Genomic DNA, 21,030 nt, shown 5'->3' on the forward strand with positions numbered 1-21,030 from the left:
GTTTCCCCATTTATTTGCCATGAAGTGATGGGACCAGATGCCATGATCTTAGTTTTCTAAATGCTGAGCTTTAAGCCAACTCTTTGACTCTCCTCATTCACTTTCCTCAAGAATCTCTTTAGTTCTTCTTAACTTTCTGCCATGCGGGTGGTGTCATCTGCATATCTGAGGTTATTGATACTTCTCCTTGCAGTCTTGATTCCAGCTTGTGCTTCATCCAGCCCAGTATTTCTCATAATGTACTCTACATATAGGTTAAATAAGCAGGGTGAAATATGTAGCCTTGATATACTCCTTTCCTGATTTGGTACCAGTCTGTTGTTCCATGTCCAGTTCTAAATATTGCTTTTGACATGCATACAGTTTTCTCAGGAGGCAGGTCAGGTAGTCTGGTATTCCCATCTCTTGAAGAATTTTCCACAGTCTGTTGTGATCCACACAGTCAAAGGCTTTGTTATAGCCAGTAAAGCAGAAATAGATGTTTTTCTGGAACTCTCTTGCTTTTTTGATGATCCAGCGGATGTTGACAATTTGATCTCTGGTTCCCCTGCCTTTTCTAAATCCAGCTTGATCATCTGGAAGTTCACGTTCACATACTGTTGAAGCCTCTCCTGGAGAATTTTGAGCATTGCTTTGCTAGTGTGTGAGATGAGTGCAATTGTGCAGTAGTTTGAGCATTCTTTGGCATTGCCTTTCTTTGGAATTAGAGTGAAAACGACCTTTTCCAGTCCCGTGGCCACTGCTGAGTTTTCCAAATTTGCTGGCATATTGAGTGTAGCACTTTCACAGCGTTATCTTTTAGGATTTGAAATAGCTCAACTGGAATTCCATCACCTCCACTAGCTTTGTTTGTAGTGATGCTTCCTAAGGCCTACCTGACTTCACATTCCAGGATGTCTGGCTTTAGGTGAGTGATCACACCATCGTGATCATCTGGGTCATGAACATCTTTTTTGTATAGTTCTGTGTATTCTTGCCACCTCTTCTTAATATATTCTGCTTCTATTAGCTCCATACCATTTCTGTCCTTTATTGTGCCCATCTTTGCATGACATGTTCCCTTGGTATCTCTAATTTTCTTGAAAAGATCTCTAGTCTTTCCCATTCTATTGTTTTCCTCTATTTTTTTGCACTGATCACTGAGAACGGCTTTCTTCTCTCCTTGCTATTCTTTATAACTCTGCATTCAAATGGATATATCTTTCCTTTTCTCTTTTGCCTTTTGCCTCTATTCTTTTCTCAGTGATTTGTAAGGCCTCCTCAGACAACCATTTTGCCTTTTTGCATTTCTTTTTCTTGGGCATGGTCTTGATTCCTGCCTCCTGTTCAATGTAACGAACCTCTGTCCATAGTTCTTCAGGCACTCTGTCTATCAGATCTAACCTCCTAAAATCTATTTGTTACGTCCACTGTACGGGATTTGATTTAGGTCACACCATAATGGTCTAGTGGTTTTCCCTGCTTTCTAAATTTAAGTCTGAATTTGGCAATAAGGAGTTCATGATCTGAGCCACAGTCAGCTCCCAGTCTTGTTTTTGCTGACTCCATAGAGCTTCTCTGTCTTTGGCTTCAAAGAATATAATCAACAGAAAATTGGATTAAAGATTTACTGAGCACCAAAGAACTGATGGGGCTTCCCTGGTGGCTCAGAGGTTAAAGCGTCTGCCTGTAATGCAGGAGACCTGGGTTCTATCCCTGGGTTGGGAAGATCCCTTGGAGAAGGAAATGGCAAACCCCTCCACTATTCTTGCCTGGAGATTCCCATGGACAGAGGAGCCTGGTGGGCTACAATCCATGGGGTTGCAAAGAGTCAGAAAGTGACTTAACTTTCTCTAACATTCCACTTTCAAAGAATTGATGCTTTTGAACTGTGGTGTTGGAGAAGACTCTTGAGAGTCCCTTGGACCACAAAGAGAGCCACTCAGTCCATCCTAAAGGAGATCAGTCCTTGGGTATTCATTGGAAGGACTGATGTTGAAGCTGAAACTCCAGTACTTCGGCCACTTGATGCGAAGAGCTGACTCATTTGAAAAGACCCTGATGCTGGGAAAAATTGACAGCAGGAGGAGAAGGGGATGACAGAGGATGAGATAGTTGGATGGCATCATCGACTCAATCGACATGAGTTTGGGTAGGCTCCGAGAGTTGGTGATGGACAGGGAGTCTTGGAGTGCTGCAGTTCATGGGGTCACAAAGAATCAGACAAGACTGAGCAACTAAACTGAACTGAATTGAACTGAGCATGGCCCAGCCCATCAGAACAAGACCCATCTTCCCCCTCAGTCAGTGTCTCCCATCTGGAAGCTTCCATAAGCCTCTTATCCTTCTCCATCAGAGGGCAAACAGAATGAAAACCACAAACACAGAAAACTAACCCATCTGATCACATGGACCACAGCCTTGTCTAACTCAGTGAAACTATGAGTCATGCCACATAGGACTACCCAAGACAGATGGGTCATGGTGGAGAGTTCTGACAAAACATGGTCTACTGGAGAAGGGAATAGCAAACCACTTCAGTATTCTTGACTTGAGAACCCTATGAACAGTATGAAAAGGCAAAATTATAGGACACTGAAAGATGAACTCCCCAGGTCTGTAGGTACCCAATATGCTATTGGAGATCAGTGGAGAAATAACTCCAGAAAGAATGAAGAGACGGAGCCAAAGCAAAAACAATACCCAGTTGTGGATGTGACTGGTGTTGGAAGTAAAGTCCAATGCTGTAAAGAGCAATATTGCATAGGAACCTGGAATGTTAGGTCCATGAATCAAGGCAAATTGGAAGTGGTCAAACAGGAGATGGCAAGACTGAACATCGACATTTTAGGAATCAGTGAACTAAAATGGACTGATAAGGGTGAATTTAACTTAGATGACCATTATATCTACTACAGTGGGCAAGAATCCCTTAGAAGAAATGGAGTAGCCATCATAGTCAACAAAGGAGTCTAAAATGCCGTACTTGGATGCAATCTCAAAAATGATAGAATGATCTCTGTTTGTTTCCAAGAGAAACCATTCAGTGTCACAGTAATCCAAGTCTATGCCCCAGCTAGTAATGCTGAAAAAGCTGAAGTTGAATGGTTCTATGAAAACTTATAAGACCTTCTGGAACTAACACACAAAAAAGATGTCCTTTTCATTATAGGGGACTGGAATACAGAAGTAGGAAGTCAGGAGATACCTGGAGTAACAGGCAAATTTGGCCTTGGAGTACAAAATGAATCACTGCAAAGGCTAATAGAGTTTTGCCAAGAGAATGCACTGGTCATAGTAAACACCCTCTTCAACAACACAAGAGAAGACTCTACATATGGACACGCTAACACTGAGAAAAATATGTAGCTGTGGCAGCATAGTCATTGTCACACACAAATAACTCTCTAAAGTATTATTCTAGATTTTTCCCCTATGATTTATTAATGTGATTTCACATCATTGTTCATAATGATGTTTTACATTAGGGCATTTCATTTTATGACTTTAGAGTACACAGTTCACTTGTAAAGAACTGATGGGTTTTTCTTGGCCACTAGATGACTTTTTACCATTGATACTGAGTGTTGTGTGCTCATTCGTTTCCAACTCTTTGCGACCCTATGGACTGTAGCCCACCAAATATCTTCTTCCCAAATCCCTAAATAAAATAATCATGAAGTTTTTGATGTCAGTCATCCTTATTCGTTTATGCATCTATTTATTTACTCATTCATTCATTCATGCATTCAAAGATTTATTGCGCACTTGCTGTGACCCTTCCTTAGGTAAACCATGGCAAATATAAAAGTGACGTAAAGCTTGCCAAGATGAAGACACTGTTTTATGAGGTATATGGTTTCAGATATTCATAGAACTCCACAGATTGGATGTGAAGATTGATTTTTCCAGTAATGTTAGAATTCCACCATATTGTACAGTTTTAAGTACCTCCCTTTATTTAGTGTTACCGAAAAAATGGATTGTGTTTCTATAGCTATGATTATATACTGTTTAAAAAATATATTCATACTTTATCACTAAATTTCACTTCTGGAAAATTAGCCTTCATGAATTTTCTATCATATAAAGTTTAAGAAAGCAGTTGAAGTTGTATTTCTTACCACTTGCAATTATTTTAAAGTACATAAAAATTTTAACCCAGGAAAAAGTGCCTCTTTTTAAATAACAACCACAATATAATAAAAATATGTCTGTTCTTTGCTCAGTTTCCTCTAGTACACTGTTTACATCCATTCTTATTGTCAGAAAATATGTCTTAAATGTGCTTGTGTAAAGTTTAGTGGGTTAAAAATTGCCAGAGCAATAAATATTGCTATTGTCATTTTAATGAAGAACATGACTTAAAAAATACAAGCAACAATAAATAAAGAGGATGCATTTCAATACATGAATTCCGTTTCTTAGAGACTGGAATTGACATTTATACATAGCATAATAAACATTTTGCCTTCACAGAGCCATTTCACTTTAATATAACAGTTATCATTTATTACTATATATAAATATATTTTGAAACAATCAATCCTGAGTGTCCGGAGGGCATTTTCTGTGTGTTTTATTGGTGGATTTTCACATGTATCTTATTGTAAAATTGAATTATTTTACTAAATAGCTTTGTGTTATCTGCCTTCCTACCTGGCATAAAGCAAACGTAAAGCTTTTATTGTTTGGAACAACAGAATAATAAGCCACATCCAGATGATGATGTACGGAAAAGGGTCTTATTGGCAGCTGTCAAAAATCAACCATGTGCTATGGGTTTGCTTGCCTGCCCTTCTTCCTAGGTGTGCCTTTGACTCACAACTCCAGAGAAGGACACAAACAAAACTTATTTGCAATTTGCAAAAAAAATGGAAGGGGGGAATCAAAAGGAAGGGGCTCCAAAAGACTGTAAAATTGTGCAGCATGAGTCCTCTGATGCATGCTGTTTTCAATCTGCTGTGTGCCAGTTGGAGGCTTGGGGAGTGTATGTGCGCGCGAGAAAGGATAATGCTGAGAAATGATAGAGTGGCTGTGACCTCCAAGCTCAGCCTGGAAATCCAAGACATTGATTTCACTTAGCATTCCTGCTGAGAAATCTGGCGGAGTTCAGTTGTAATAAAAGAACAAGATTCTGTTCTAATGGTAATGGCGTATGACAGACATATCACTTTGTCTGTCCTCAGCACCAGAGAGAGGAGAATTGGAGAGAGGTCACCTGACCTTCCTGGGGTGTTGTATGAGCGCTGTGCTAAGCTTTGAACTGCCGCCTAGGAACGTAATTATTTATAATATTAAATGATAAAGAAACCTTTAGAGGACTCACAGTGACCCTTTAGAAACTGCGAGCAAGAAGTGTATCCCATAAATGTGAAAACACGAAAAGAAATCTGCTCTCTTCAAATACCGCATTGGAAAACTTGGATAGCATTGCTGGTTGAGCTATATGTCTTTAAACTTACTATTTGGAACTGTCATTGCTTCACGTTTCCTTATTATTTTATGCCTTGATTTTATTATTCACAAAGATGAGATTTTTTTTTTTCATAATGTATTTTGCCAAATATTGAAAAGTTAAGGTCTTCGGCAGGTTTTTAAAATTTCTCAGATGTTACATAACATCTTTCTTAATACATTTGTCTCTTTAGCACTAATGTAATTTTTTTCTTTCTGGATCCTATTCCAAGACTAATTTTTTATATTTAGTTCTTCAGAGATATCCTCTTAGCTCATGTGTATCCTCCTAGCTGAGTTTATAGCTAAATATTGGTTTAAAAAAACAACTGTGAAAGTACGAGCTTGTATATATGAGAAATCCAGTTTAAAGAAAATTTTAGAAATAATTCTCTTTCTCATATTCAGGAAAATTATTTAGTCATAGTATTGTTTAGCATTATTGGTCCTTGAATCTCATAGGCAGCATTGCTGCTCTAAATCTGCTTATCTTCCTCAACAAATATTTAAATTGATTTGTTTATAGTTTAGCGTTCTGCCACAGAATAGGTAAAATGTATTCAGTGACTTTCATTTTTGTCATGTATTTTGTGCCACGTATTTCTTCGTTTTAACGGTTTTCTGCATTGTTTGCTACAGTTTATTAAGAAACCTAGATAGCCTTTCTTTTGTGATAGTAATCGATCTCTTGATAATATTTGTTTGGTAAAAATAAATTATTTCTTTTAAAAATAGCAGAATCAATACCAGCCTTAAAATAGTTACCAAAGGAGGAAAAGTATTTTTAATTGGTGTCACATGCAGCTCACACAATTGTTGGTAATGAATAAGCGTGTACTTTCCACGTTAGCAAGAAGTCCTCATATGTTATAGATGTGCTACTGTCTGAACTTCACATTCTAAGTGTTTTGCTATTGCAGAAGTAGCCAGCTCTTGGGAAGATTTTAAGTGCAACTTGTAAATATTATGAAATGTCTCTTGGTGCTTGATGAAAACTTATATGTTGCCTGCAGCTAACCAAGAGTAGTTAGTTTGAAAAGCTGATGACAAGAGAGAATTCCTGGGTGCTTTTCTTTTAACCTTGCTCTGACCTTAGTCATACCCCTGGTCACAGTTGTGTCCCTGTCAATGACAAGAGCTCATAGATTGTCCAATCAATTTTTTTTTGTTCTTTTCAAATACTTCTGGCAGTGATGTTCCCATTTGCTCAGCAGTAGCACCTGGGAGTCATGTGAGGGAGAAGAAATATTTTTCCAACAACCAGAAAAAACCCTAGCCAGCTGACCAGACACAATCAGATCCTTTCAGGGGCAATATCCTTGTACAGGTTGCTTCAAATTCTGAAGAAGTAGTACCACATTTTTATCTTATCTTCTTTCACAGACACCAAAATGAAGATCTATTCTGATTTGGTAGGCGGGTGCTTATGTTAGTAATGTCAGGAGGGCCATGACTCCTCTTAGAGCACTTAGTTTTTGCTGTAATGGTACCAATCACATAATTTCATGCTATCAAGTAAGCATTTTATCCATACACACTGATCTACAGGGTAGAATTTTGTAGTAGTTTCATATTATGAGTCACAAACTGTGGTACACATACACACAAGATTACTTAGCAGTATATGCTGGGAGTATGAGAAATCAGAGGATAGATATGATTCATCTTCTTTGAAAATTCCAATAGAGGATTTGGAAATGAAGTTCATTTTGCTAATTTTGAGTCAGTGTTTTATGACGTCAGTTGGGGGAAGGGTGACTGCAAAACTGCACATCCGGTCCAACCACATGTAAGTCAAACCACCACCACACTAATGACGAAAACACTATTTTTAATATTTGACAAAAACATCCTTTCAAGATAAAGCAAAAGACACCAAACAGATTTCATAGCTTTGAAATCTACCAGGAAGTACTGAGGCCTCCACAGTAGTATTTCCATTGTGAAAACTCTAGAAAGCAATGCTCAGTATAATCATAACTTCAGTTAATATTTTCACATTTTATCTGGACATGAAGACTTTTTAGTAGTAGTAGCTGCCAAAGATATAATTTCCAATATGTGAAAAATCATAGAATACTGCCATTTGACTTGCTCTTTTCAGGTCAAGATCTCAAATAATCATTACTCACTATGCAGGGCTAGAACTGGCTTCCAAATACAGTTATTTCTAAGTAACCCACAGTACTTAAATAGCACTAATCAAAGAGGCGCTTCCATTTATCTATATGCATGCTCAGTCATTTCAGTCATGTCTGACTTTTTGCAACCCTATGGATTGTAGCCTGCCAGGCTCCTCTGTTCATGGGATTCTCCAGGCAAGAATACTGGAGTGGGTTGCCATGCCCTCCTCCAGGGAATCGTCCCAACCCAGGGATCGAACCTGGCTCTCTTGTATTGAAGGCGGATTCTTTTCTGCTGAGCCACTGTAGAAGCCCAGTTATCTATATATGTAAGATCAAATATAAAACCACTGATCCCTCCTGAAACTGTTAGACCTGGTACTTTTGTAGATTTCATTTCTCTTAAAACTTCAGAACAGAACTGAATGTTAGCCTCAGCTAATTATAACCACATTTAAATTGGCCATTTTCTATTCTTATGCTTTAAACACTGTCTGGCATATCAATTAAATGCTAGAATCTCTCTAACACCTTGCTCCATACAGCTGCTTTGTGCTTTGTTGGATAGTTACTGAACACTTGCTCCTTCCCCCATATCTCAGTATCTATGAAATAGCAATTTTGTGAGCCTTTGAGATGTGCTATGGATGTGTCACACTCAAGAGGTGAGTTCATTTGAGAGGAATCACTCCATAGAGTTAAACTATAAATGTGGCCCATTATCATTATTATCATCACTTCCTGGGTGGGACATATTTATAGTGGGTCTAACATAGTCACCCTGTCATTTTAAACAAAATAGTTTTCTTTTGTGGCCCCTTGTTGCTAAACTGAAATATGTTAAATGAAGTGTTATCAGCAGAACCCCTGTGATCAGCCTCCTCCTTTCCTTTTCATCTGTATTCAGTTGACAGGAATCTCAAACAGCTAGGTACTTAAACAGAGGCTGTTCTGAGCGCTGTGGTATTAAATGTCCAAGTAGGTCATTTGGTGATATATTCTTATGACTCAAAAGCGGGGGAGGTGGGGGCAGTCACATGTGTAACATAAAATTATAAAACAAAGAGACAGACTAGTTATAATGCTGACATTTTTTTAAAGGCAAAATATACTGAGGGATTTAGGTAATGTCCTTTGAATTCAACTGGCCTGGCCTGTGTTCCCCAGTATACCGATTCTGTTTTGACAGGAACCTGTCTGGAACACAGCAGCCGGCTCTGATGAGCCACGTCAAGGCTTTTCAGTAAGGCAAAGCACAGGAGAGGCAAGAGGATGTTGAGCATGTGTAGACATAGGAAGATCCACAGAATCACAGTTTTTAAGTGGAAGTTGCCCTCTAAAATAGATCCAAGCCCGTGCAGATTCATCATCCAAAAAGCTAAAGGTTGAAAGCATTTTAATGTTAGAAGCAGGCAGTCAAAACCTAAATATGCAGGGAAGACAAACAGAACAATGTGAAAGGATGTCCCTGTAATGAGTGGTATCTAGTAGAACGTCAGTAAACATCAGCACGTCAGACTGAGACGGTGAAAGTACCACTTCTGTAGTTACCTTTCCTTTTAGGGAATCATTTATAATTTGGGGTTCCTAAAACATTCTTCAAATCAGTTAAAATCCTTTCTTTTCTACCCTAAACTATTGATCAGTACTTCATTTGAGCTCTTGATTATTGACCCCCTTTCACCCCTTTAGCCTGACCTGTCCTCTAAATGTTTGAATAAAGAATTGAGAAGTGAAGCTGTGGAGGACTACCATAAACCTCAGATTTGATTCATTTGCAATCCTTCTACTTACTCATTCTTTCCTATTGGTAAAATAGGAAGAATTTTAGTGGTCTGTTTAACACAGATGCCCCAAAGTAGGGATCTGTTTTCTACGTGTCAACAAATATTTAGTCTTATTTAGATTGATGGAAAATAGAGTATATACATATCTGTTTGTTAAATTTTACCAATAGATTTTTCTCTAGAGAGAATAAAACATTCTATTAACATTTTTGAATATTATAAAATAGATCATAGAAAGAAAACAATACAGTAATTAAACAGATGTAATGTAGAAGTCAACAAAATAAAGAGATATAACCTTCTAAACTAAAGGCAGACAAGTTCAAAACCCAAAGTATGCAAAATTGTCTTTATTTAACAAAGGGCATCCGATGTTTTATTTATAGAATTAGGGAAGCTTAAGTAAGAAGGAAGTTCAGAAAGTATCCAGTCCAGCATACAATAACTCAGTCTCAGGTTACTTTCCCTCTGCCTAGTCTGCTACTGTGACAGAGGGAGTCCACCACTGCAGAAGGTGGCGTTACTTTATTCAGGGTAACTCTTAATGGCAAAATATTCTTATTGAAGTAGAACTTTAATCAGCTTTCCAGGATTTCAAATTATGTTTTCACTGAATGACAATTGTATTTGTTAATAAAGTAATAGAAAACCCAATCCCAGCTGGATTAAGCAAAAAGGAAATGTATTCACATTAAAAAAAAAAGTTATTCTGACTTTAGGTATGGTTTAATTAGGAGCCCAAACACTTGAAAATGTTTTCTAGCCATTCAGTTCAGTTCAGTCACTCAGTCGTGTCCGACTCTTTGCGACCCTGTGAATCGCAGCACGCCAGGCGTCCCTGTCCATCACCAGCTCCCGGAGTCCACCCAAACTCATGTGCGTCGAGTCAGTGATGCCATCCAGGCATCTCATCCTCTGTCGTCATTATCTCTGTTCTTTTCTCATTCTTCAAAGCTCTGTCCCCTTTTAGTGTTCTCTGGCAACCCACTCCAGTATTCTTGCCTGGAGAATCCCGTGGACAGAGGAGCCTGGTGGGCTGCTGTGCATAGGGTCACGCAGAGTCGGACACGACTGAAGCGACTTAGCAGCAGCAGCAGCACCTATGCTTACGTCTATCACTGACTGATTCAACAAATATTAGTTTCTGCCTGTTGTGTGCCAAGTTCAGTTCAAGGCAGAACTACAGCTACTACAGCTATGAACAGGACAGTTTGTCTTCTTAAGATTTTTCAGTTGACTGGCAAGTGATAAGCTGAAGCAATTAAACAGATAATTTCATATACCCATAAGTGCTATGAAGAAAATAAAACATGGTTAAAAAGTGCCAAGGACAGCAAGGTAATCTCCTTGAGACAGAGCTTATGGGGAAGTCTTCTCTGAGACCTAAATCATGAGAAGGAGAGTACCTACAAAGTTCTGGGGGGAAAGATATTCCGAACAAGAGGAATAGCAATTGCAGGGACCCTAATATATGAGTGAGGTTGACAAATTCATGGTTTAGAAAATAGGCTGGGGTAGTTCCCAAGGGGCACTAGTGGTAAACGATCCACCTGCCAATGCAGGAGATTCAGGAGATGCAGGTTCAGTCCTTGGGTTGGGAAGATCCCCTGGAGAAGGAAATGGCAACCCACTCCAGTATTCTTGCCTGGAGAATCCCATGGACAGAGGAGCCTAGTGAGCTATAGTCCATACGATGGTAAAGAGTCAGACACGACCAAGCAACTAACACCTTCACTTTTCACTTTCTTTTTCATACTAGTGATCAGTAGAGTTTTAGAATTATAATTTTACTTACTGTCTTTTGAATAGGTTAACAAGTCACATAAGAAAGCAGACCCTAATTTCTAATCAGATTTTTACTTTTGACATTTGCTTTTTAAATTTTGACTTTTACCCCAAACTTTATAACCCAGTGTGGTTTCAGTGATCTCCCATGTGCAACAGACTTTTAGCTCTCTTTTAAAAAAGTCAGAGAAAAATGTGCTACAGTTTTAAAACAATTACAACAGGGTAGTTTTAAAATTATGAATAACATTGTTTTCATCATTGAAATAAACTTGCAGTCTCCTGAATGAGGATGAGTTTGATTTTTGAGAGGACAGCATTCTTTCAAAATCTCTCTCTCTCTCTCTCTCTCTCTCTCTCTATGTGTGTGTGTGTGTGTGTATATATATATATATATATATATATATATACACACACACCTTTCTTCCTTCCTTCCCTCCTCCCCTCCTCCCTTCTCCCTTTCTCCAGCTATAAGTTTTATAAAAGTCACAATTTTTGTCATATAAACATGCAGTGCCACCCACTTAAAAACAACTTTCATAAAGTTTATGTAAAACTTCTATAAATAATGTGATTATTTTCTTGTTAAAAATCATTAAATGACCTGTTTAAGCATGATGCACTTAAAATCCTATGTTGTACTTATACTGAGTTTACATACAAAGTTCTAATGTATCTATTTTATTGTATTATATTCAATAAACTAAGGTTCCTTTTTAATTATACTTTTCACATTTTCTCAGGCACATACAATATGGTAGTGGAACTTAAGGAGAAATAGGGACTATTTTAATCCAAAATATAAGAAATTATAAAATAGTGGATTTCTCCATCATCATTCTTATAGTTTCTTATTTCTTCTAATAATCAACTAAAGAACACCAGTCATTCTTAAGTATAGTTTTTTGAATAAAGACCAGAAAAAATGTATAACTTGACTAGTATTAAGCATGGGAAAAAAATACCTTCTTCAGATGCACAGTGAGTAGTATAATTCACACTGACTATGAATTATTGTCTAGAGTCTGATTAATATAATCAAAGAAGTTTGCAACCACATAGTCCTTATCTCCGTATCTTTGTTTGAGACAGAGGGAATACAGAATAGGATTCAAAATATAAAACAACTTTCTTTTTCTATTGAAATGGGGAATCATCTTTTAATTATCTTATTTTACCTAAAAATATATTTGAAATTTTTTATATAGTGAAATAAGACTTTTGCTCATAAGAATTTTAATCATAAATATTACATTTGAAAAGTACGTTATTAATGGCTCAGAATATTGAACATTCCTAAGAACTTGTTTAACAGAATGCTTCTTGGAAAGCAGCATGCCTAAAAATGCAAGTGAAATATGAAAAGCTGGCAATTTTCCTTAACCTGAATCATGTCCTAGCGTGTCCTCAGGTTCTCATGGGAAGAATGTACCCCTTTCCTAGTCCTGGATATCCTTGTAGATAATTAGATTCTTCTTAAAATTCTACCTCCACCTCCCCTCCCCCCGGCCCGCATGTGCTTCAGGACTTAGAATTGCAATGTCCCACAACTTTCAGCTCTTGTACTTCCACTGTAGACTAGATGAAAACATTGGGTTGACTTTTTTAGAACCCAGACATTCATCCTTTATGATTTGGGGTTTTCAAAAGAATAAGTATTAAATCTCTAAATTTCGAGAAAATTAAAATCAGAATTCTCATTTTAGATTTTATTTTACCAAGTAATATAAAAGGAAAAAAAATGTATACTTAAATTTTAAAAAATACGTGTTCCCCAAAATTGTTTATAAATAACAGAAAAGACTGAAAACCTTATATTTTCATAAAACCACAAAATATTTTTATTAAAGCTCTTTTAGAGTTGTTTGCAAGACTAATTATCAATGAGATTCTGTATGAGACTTTCATTTAAATTGAATCTCTCAATAGCCAAAAAGTCTTGTTTTTTCTATTTTAGTGTATAATCTGAGCTGTTATGGTTTGTTGTACAATTTTGATGACTTTTGGCAGTGTAGAGATTTGGTAAATAGGAAAAAAAGAAATGGAGCCTAAAAATAGAAAGGATGAAATACTGCAAGAAAAAAATTTGTCTTGTGGTATTTCCAGTAATGCTTAACATAAGGAAAAAAATTTGTTTTGTGAAGTATGTACAAAAGCATTATGACAGCAGTAGGAATGTCTTTAAATAGGTACAGATTTTTATTTTCTGTACTTCCCCATGCAACTCTTTTGAGGATCAGAGTTTCATTTTAAGTCTGCAGGAGCTCAACAGTCAGGTCAACCCTATATAAATACAGGGCAGGACAAAAATTTTGGGTCAAACGATGGAATTTTTAGTGCCAGTTTTCATGCAAATAGTGCTATCATTTATCTAAAAAATGATAGTTCTCATTCAATTTTAAGAGAACCTCTGGGTAATTCTTGTTTGATTTGATTTTGCTTGTCTTTTTCTATTAGCATACATATGAATTGCAGCGAGCCCAAATTCTGATCTGTTATACCTGAGACTATAATTCACAAACTTGCAACAAACTAAGTGAAGGAAATATAAATTCCAAAAGATTAATTGTTTTAGAAACACTCTCTTTACCCATTGAGTTTTAAGTGATTGATACATAATGTACACTCAATAAATGTTTACTAGATTAAATGTTTATAATGTAACCCAATCTTTAATATGAATTGAAATCTTAGTTATCACTATTTGTGATATAGTATTCACTATATGTCAGATTTTGCAATTAAAAGTATTAGTATGTTATCTAAGATAATATATTTGTGTTAGTTTTTTTTTTTAATTTAGTTACATATTCTGTAGCTATTGTCATTTTGGGCTATTTTGGGCTTTTGTTATAACCAAGTTATTTTCTAGAATTCTAGACATATAAAAACATTAAGAAATTTAATGAGACAAAAATATTAACTTTTTAAAAAATGTTCTTTCAAAATGTATTTAAATCCTGGTTTTAAAAACAAGATCCACTTAGAATGCATAGATAGTAAAATATGGTTTATCCTAGATGAAATATCTTCTAGTGGGAAAATAGGAATGGGAATATGTTCCTTTGGAAAAAGACATATTCCAAGCAATAGACTTGATGTTTCTCTTGAAACAATGCTATATATTTGTTCACTGGTTTATATGATTTTTTAAAAACTTGTGTAATGACTATGTTATTAATAGAGGTTTCTCGAGTCACTTTTAGAAGCTGTCAAACAACATTATTGAGGATTTTTCGATAAACAGCTTTTTAGCACCTTTAACATATTGGCGCATGCGTGTTAATTCGCTTCAGTTGTGTCCGACTCTTTGCAACCCTAAGGACTGCAGCCCACCAGGCTCCTCTGCCCATGGGGTTCCCCAGGCAAGAATACTGGAGTAGGTTGCCATGCCCTCCTCCAAGGGATATTCTCGACCCAGGAATCGAACCTGTGTCTCCTCTATATCCTGCAGTGGCAGCAGGTTCTTTTCCACTAATGCCACCTGGGAAGCCCATACTATACAGGACACTTGTAGAATAAAAAAGAATGATACATAACACTATACAGTGTGATGGGAGAGACAGCAAATGAATTAACAATTAAAATACCATGAAGTAATGATCCAAGAATAATACGGAGGAAAGGAAGAAAGTTCCCAATACAGTCGAGGCGAAAAATAAAAGGGTTCCAGAAGGTATGTCATTTAGAAGATTTTTAAAGGAAAATGAGATAACCTCTGCCAGGACATATAGGTATGAAAGAGTAGAGTATGGAATTTCATCTGAATTTTAAAGAAATAAATAACTAACTGTAACATATCTCTAGTTTGGAGTGAACTTAAGAAGAATAAAAATGTGAAGATAAAAATGTCTAAAAGTGTAAGTCTGACCACCTTGCCATGGCTTTCTGTAATCTAGCCCCATTCACCTCACTAGCCTAAATTATTCCACTTTTCTCCTAATCTCAGCAGTCTGTGCCCCAAATGGAATCATTTCCTCATGTATCATGTTATTTTACCTCTTTCTGCCTGTGTTTGTGCCATTCTACCTCTCTGAAATTCTTGTGCCCTCTTCATTCCATTTGCCCTCATTTCACTTTTCCCTCTTGCCTTGCACCAACTCATAAGCTGTATCTCAGTTATCACCTCTACATAGGATTGGCTATTCCATCATACTGACCACACTGCATAGACATATACTCTTGGTATAGTATCCCAGCATCCTGCACAAGAGACATGGGTTTGATCCCTGAGTCAGAAAGATCCCCTGGAGTAGGAAATGGCAACCTGCTCCAGTATTCTTGCCTGAAAATTTATAAGGACAGAGGAGCCTGGTGGGCTACGGTCCATGGGGTCACAAAAGAGTCAGACACGACTGAGTGACTGAGCATACATTCTTATAACATTTGATTACACTTACTTCCCTTGTGTGACTCTGAGTCACTTGACGACAGGGAGCTTATTGTATTCATCCTTAGCACCTGGTGTAACACTTGACATATAATCATTGTTCTAGTACTATTAAAAGAGTAAACAAGCAAACAAGCAAATTATCTGTGGAAGTAAGCTATTGTGTTAAAAAATATGTCTGAATTTTGGACTCCTTAGACAGAAGCACCAAAGATCCATGACTTGAGAATAATCTCAGTGCAGCATTGAGCAGAATACTACTGTACCTAAAATAGTAAACTAATGCTGTTGTACTATGTAGAAAGAACATATGTACAGAAAGGTTATGGAACCTAAAAGTAAGGTTTGTTATTGTTTATCCTGTCAGACTTTCACACTGGATTCAGGAAATATGAGGGCTCTGATCATTTGAGAGATAGCATATGTAATGAAACTTATAAAATTTACCAGTCCTTGCAGTAGTCTTGAGTGAAGTATAGTCATCCCCTGGTATTCATAGGGGTTTGGTTCCAGGAGCTTTGGACACCAAAATTCTAGGATGTTCGAATCCTCTATGTAAAATGGTATGGTACAGTTGGCTTTCTGTATCAGCTGTATTTGATTGAGTCTGTGGATGTGAAACTCATGGACATAGATTATAATTATACTCACTACTTCTTTTGCCCTGATTCTGATAGTGAAATTTTGATTTTTTTGAAGAATCCTAAAGTTAGAAAAAGAATATCTTAAACAGCTCAGCAATATTCTGTCAGATCTAAATTAAAGAATCAATTAGTATTCTGCTTTATACATTAGTTTCATGAATTTGTTTACTCTCAGCTCATCTTCAAGTGAATGGCCTCCCTTGTGTGTGTTGATGAATGAAGTGTGTGCTGAAATGCAAGGAATAGGCTTATACTAATACAGGCTACTTGTGTTATACTGTTTAACTGACAGTTTAAGTTTGGGGAGGGAATTATTTTTTATTCTCTCTTATTTTTATAATATTATCTTTCTCTGCTTCTCTTTTAGGCCAATCTACTCAAGTATGGCAGAGAAATATTTTATCTATATACACACTTGCTTATATTATATTTAAGTATTATTGATGTTATATATGTTATATATAATATATATGTATATATTCCATTCTTTACTGAAATAACCAGAAATGTAGGTTCACTTTATTTGGCAATCTAATGACCCAAAGCAACATTCAAAATAAAGTTAAATCTAGGTAAATGCCCTTTCTCCTTAGTTCAGTTGAAAAGATATCATTGAAACTCTTATGTAATGATATCATTCCAGTTGCTATATAAAAATTTTCAAACCATCCAGACTGTGGGATGTATTATTCTTTTAATGTTATGGGTTGGGAAAAATTAAGCATAAGGCATTACAGCTGAGTTTCACTACACATTAATTATTTTAATTGACAATTTCTTAAATGAATATCTGATAAATCAGTCTTGCAATTCCTTATGCTTTATGGCATGCTTAACTCAATACAGACACTTTAGAATCACTATGCTGTGAGAGCTTAATATAAATTTAAGATCATTATAATTAAAATCAGACTCAAACTGCATGCTCAATTCTAAGTCTTTTCATCTCTTTTGAATTTTCTTTGGAAGATACCTTGAATTTAATATTGTAACAAGAATAGGCAGAATATATAATCAAGCCAAGCATCTTCAATACGTTGAGAAAAAATGGTTCATCTCCAGGGTGCAACATTAAAAACTGGCCTTAACTGCCATTCTGTATAAATACTCCTCATCCCTTAGAATTTTTTAAAGACATCAGTTTCCTCCTGGTCACTGCCATGAAGACAAAGAAAGCCTTAATGATTCTATTGAGGTTATCATTAAAATAAAAGAAGATTTGGAGATATCAGCTATAAATCACTATAAAATGGCCTGTGGGTAACCCTTGACATAACTCACTTGAAATAAACCTGGGATGGAGTCATAGCCTTTGGTCAAGCCAGTAGGTGAGCTAAAGGTCTTTTCCAAACTGTGCTTCATTTCTTGCAATGTTAGTTCCTCTCTAAATGAATGGAGAGCATTTGGATATATACATAAATTGACATATGTTTTATGTTGAAACAAGTCCACTTAAATAACAGTGTTGAGGATGTTTATGCATTTATTTGAAATATTTACTCTTTTGTAAAAAGAATGTAATTTAGTTATATGATTACTTATAGCTATTTTATTAAAATATTTCAAGATTTGATATTATAAACTTTTTGCAAGAACCCAGATTAATATTACCTAAATTGAGCTCATAATGGCCCCTATAATAATGTGGTATAAGAATTTCTTCAGAATTATGAAGAAATTGCAAGATTTCAGTTATTAGTCTGATTCTTCAAAGAAGTTATTGTTAACAACTTTTTCCCCATTGGCATTTAGCTGATAAAGATGAAACTCTGAAAACTTGCCTAAACTTACAGGCCAGTAACTTGGATTTGAGTCCCAAGTTTAATAAAGTTATGGCTGTTGGCAAATCTTTGAATAACTCTAACTTCAATTTCTTTGTCTGTGAAGTAAGATTGATAATGTCTCACACTCTTGCTGGGAGACTTGAAATAAGACAAAATATATGAGGATGTTTTTGTAACATAAAGTTTAGATGTCAGGGTGTAAATTGAATATTAGAAAAGCATGTTTAACAATGAACAGATATAAAAGTATTCAACTTATTTTTAAAATGTATTAGTATTTGGATTACTAAACTTACTAAACTTTTATATGTTTTGTAATATTTAACTGATTCTCCTTAAATATATATGTAATAATAGTGTAAAGAATTATTAGCATTTATTTCTCTTTTGAACACTCTCTCTCTTGATGACAAAATTGCATTATAAAGTCAGCATTTCTTTTGGAGTGAGAAGTTCTCAGGAAAAACTTGCATAATTGTGGTATTCCATTGGCATGTACTATGCCTTTTTTTTTATTCACTCTCTAATGGATTAATTATGAGAAAAGGAAAAAATACTTTGTCAATAACAATTGGAAAGTAATTGCTTTGGATGAATATCTCAAAGAAGGGAAAATAATTATTTCCAGTAAAAAGTCATCTAATCCACAATAGCAAATTTTATAGTACTTAATGTTCTAAAGGCTCATACCCTTGACACCTTTTTGTATTTTCAGACTCTTCAGAAAAAGGTGGCAGAATCAACAGAATAAGAAAACTGTAACCTTCTGAAAAGTTCTGAAATTTTCCTTTAAACATCTGACATCCAAAATCTACATCCCAGTCCTAGACTAGTGAATCAATCACATTGTGACAAAGTTTAAATAAAATGCAAACTTTTTTCAGAATTTTCATGACACTCTTTTAGATTAATCACAATCGTATTTCTTTATGTGGACGCATGTGATGGGTCCACTCTCATGAAGGTTGTTGTTTTTTGTTTTTTAGAAAATATATTGAGAAAGTTTTTTGGAGATTTGTGACAATCTGAAAAAATTTGCAGATGAACTGCATAGCCTAGAAATATAGAAAAAATAAGAAAAGCTAGGTATGTCATTGAATGCATAAAAATATGTGTATAACATGCAAATATGTATTAATCATTTTTGTATGTTACTTGTAAGGCTTCCAGTCAACCTTAGGCTATTAGCGCTTAAGTTTTGGAAGAGTTGAAGGTCATACTTAGATTTTTGATTGTGCAAGGGGGTCACCGCCCCAGACTTCTAAGTTGTTCGAGAGTTAACTAACTGTATTAACATTTTCTAGAAACTTACAAGGGTTTCCCTGTAGCTCAAATTGTAAAGAATCTGCTGCAATGCAGGAGACCTGGGTTTGATCCCTGGGTCAGGAAGATCCTCTGGAGAAAGGAATGGCAATCCATTCCCTCCAGAGAAGGGAAAGGCACCTTATATAGGCTTGAACTGTTGTGTCATTCATTGTCTATATATTACTTCACCAAATGGAATATAAATTCCTTCTCCCCCATGACTAGCACCATAGGGGATACTTTAAAAAAGATGCTTGTGGGACAAATTAAAGACTAAACCTATCACATGACAAAAAAAAGTGAGACCAGGGCAAATGGGACAACTCTTCTAAATCTATATTGAGAAAGGAAGATCGCTAGTATTACTCTCATGGGTGAAATTAGTCTGGGTTAAAACAAATGGAAGTGAGAGAAATGAGTTTTGCATTTATGTTTTCTTTTTACTTATCTTTGGACTTTGGACCCCTTGTATTCAATGACTGCCCCTTTGTTATCTGTCTGCACTGAACGAAGTGAAAAGAGTTGTAGATTGGATGTACTGATCTAGTAAAGTTTCAAGTCCAGTTAACAGGAAACCTGTCACTAAGGAGTTCCTAACAATGATTCTATTAGCTGACTTCTCTGAGTAGAAACCAGTGGCTCCCAGAGATGTCAAGGCTTCACCCTAAGGGGGAATGCAAGAAGAAAAGGCAGAAATGTTCTGAAGACTGGGGAAAATCTCTGCAGTGAAGAATTCATTTGAAAAGATTCGAATGTTGAGGGATACCTCATGGTGATATATATGCTCCTATTTTCTTATTCACTAGTCAAAATGATGTTTGCAATGCATGTAGATATACAGAATTATTGAAACTCTTTATGAAAAAAACAATAGAAAGAAACAGAATTTAATGAGTCACTGAGTAATCTTAACTGTCCATTTTAATTAATTTTTACTAATTAATATTTAGTACTTCCCTATTCAAGCTGTATGTGGGTAATAAAAGACAATATATTCATGCCTACCCGCAAGAAAGTTGTTCTGTAAAGAGTGTGAGTACTCAGCTAATCCATAAAGATCCCTTTAAAGTCTAAAGTCTCCTTAAACTACTTAAAATCTGATTATTTTGCCATCAACACATCAGGAAAACAACTAACAATAAAATGAAACACAGTGGTATGATTGTTATAGTCACTAATAACAAGGTGTTACCTGAGTCTTCCCTAACCTTTGTTTTGTCTCCTTCATCTTCAAATCTATCACACACACACACACACACACACACACACACACTCATACACACAGAAAACCCACCCCTGTGCATGTCCATCTCCAAGATTCTGAGCCTTAGACAATTTGACCTTCTTTCAAGTCTCCCCAGAATACACTGATATGCTGATTAACTGTATTAAAAATGAAGTGGTCAGTCATAGTAGGGTCTCCAGACTGCTGGGGATTTGAGCCCATTAGAACCTATACATGCATGTGGGGGAACTAGAAATGAGATCTTTGATCTAATTAGCTAGAGTTCTTATTAAATGTCTTATGTATGATTGTGCCTTCTATTTCTTCTCCCTTTTTCTCCTGGGTTGGCTGTTTAAAGATGATCTATCTGTTTATAACCAGACCAAACTTCTTCCAGGATCTAGAAAAATTTCAGTCCTTAGATATTTTTCAGTACCTAGATTGAATGCCTAGATATTTTTAAAGGAATTTTTTAGCCCTCTGAGGATCCTTCTAAGTATTTCATTTTGTTTTATTCAAGATCGACGCATTCTTTTCTCATTTTTATGAGT

General features: G+C 36.0%; 1 protein-coding gene across 15 annotated transcripts in view; it reads left to right on the forward strand.

Annotated features, from left to right (window-relative positions):
- SOX5 (SRY-box transcription factor 5) overlaps positions 1-21,030 on the forward strand; it is a 1,175,689-nt gene that overhangs the window by 1,086,684 nt on the left and 67,975 nt on the right. The window lies entirely within an intron of this gene.

This window comes from Bos javanicus, chromosome 5 (genome assembly GCF_032452875.1).
Source record: "Bos javanicus breed banteng chromosome 5, ARS-OSU_banteng_1.0, whole genome shotgun sequence".
NCBI lineage: Eukaryota > Metazoa > Chordata > Mammalia > Artiodactyla > Bovidae > Bos > Bos javanicus.